Here is a 1,707-nt window from a genome sequence, read left to right as displayed (position 1 = left end):
AGGATTCAGAATCAGTCCTTGCATGAATATGTAGTGAAAGGTTGATCATGGTGTTTGGCTTCTAATGAATAGTGATTGCAAGAAAAGCCATTGTTACTTGTTGAATTGTTTGTCGAAGTTCTAGAACATTTTTGCTTTTCTTCTAACATGACTTATAGAACAACTTGCACAAATCTAAAAATATTTAATCCTATAAAGAGTGTCTAGTAAAAGTTGTTCAAGGAAGCTGTCAAATAAGTTCAGATACCAACACTTTAACTGCTGTCAGATTTCATATACTATAATAGCTGGCATATATTTTTAGTCTTTTAAGTAAAGATTACTCATGATTTTAGAAGTATTTTCAAAAACAACACATATGGACTTTTAACAACAGTAAAAATTATGAATAAAATCCATAGGAAAATAACAAATTGTTTAATGCATAAATTGGTTGGTTTATATCAGTCACGTATATGACAATTTTACAGACTTAAATGTTTTTTGTGGCTGGACAAGGATTCATCCAACTTCTAATTTAGCTCATGATGGTTAACTTGGCAAGAATTCCACTCTTAACTGCTGTTTCAGAATCTTTTCAATAACTGAAAACTATTCCCCTTTTTTTCCTTGTGTGGTCATTGCTCAAAAGCATACATTTTTATTTTAAAATTTGGAAATGTCCACAATATCTAGTCAGATATCCTGTAAATCTATGAAGATAAAAATTTATTTTCCAGTAGGCATTTCTTTTTAATCTTGTGTTTAGTTAATTTGGGTTTTTTTCCCCAAGAGAGGTAACTCGAGCAAAATTCTGCAAATCTGAGCAAAATGGCAAGCTTGACCTTAAAGCACAAGGTCCCTAAAGGGAAGTATAATCTAAAGGGCAGCATCAGTTTGGTTAGAATGAATAAAAGGCATTTGAAACCAGCTAAACCTGAGAATATTTGCTAATGTACATGGGTTTTGATCTGTGTTAAAAACAGGCACAGTTCTGGTGTAGCTCCTGCATATTGCTTACTCTGTCAAACTGGATGTGATGATATCTTGTGCCCGATGAGAGCTGCAGCATGCTTCCTTCCACATCCTGTAAGAACGACCCGTGGGCGAGGTGTGATAAAAGACTCATCCCCACACACCCAGAGAAGCGCAGAGGAACGGTAGCAGGTGAAGGAACCGAAAAACTACCCTTGGAGAGCCTTCCGCCCCACTGCCTGGGGTGACAAGGTTTCTACAGCCAGAAAAGCAAGGATTTCTATAGCCAGAAAGGCACCAAACAAGCAGCTGAAGAAAAGTGCTTTTGACTCTCTGTCTCTGTGGAGTCCCATCACTATATGAGTGGCCTGTAAAAGATGTCAGCTCTATGCATTTCCCATACTTTCCTAGGTGGAAAAAAGTAAGTGAGGTGAATTAGTAAAGTAATGTGATAATCAAGTGATAAAGCTAAATAGGCTCGTCTACCTGGAAGTAATTCAGAAGCTTCTGAGGAGGGAAGGAGAGCACTTTATCACTGAGATAAGGTTAAAGGGATATTGATGGGTCATCACAATACCCTACTCAGAATTGGATTAACAGTATCTAAATTATGCTTCTTCAAATGTTTGCCCAATCTGTTCTTAAAACAGCACTGCAGTGCTGATGTTCCATGGGAGATTTGTTCTTTTACCTGACTCTCTCTACAATTAGAAAGCTCTCTCTACAATTAGAAAGCTCTTTATGTTGACAATA

The sequence above is a fragment of the Dromaius novaehollandiae genome, chromosome 3 (assembly GCF_036370855.1).
Source record: "Dromaius novaehollandiae isolate bDroNov1 chromosome 3, bDroNov1.hap1, whole genome shotgun sequence".
In the NCBI taxonomy this organism is placed as follows: domain Eukaryota; kingdom Metazoa; phylum Chordata; class Aves; order Casuariiformes; family Dromaiidae; genus Dromaius; species Dromaius novaehollandiae.
Note: the sequence above shows the minus strand (reverse complement) of the source record.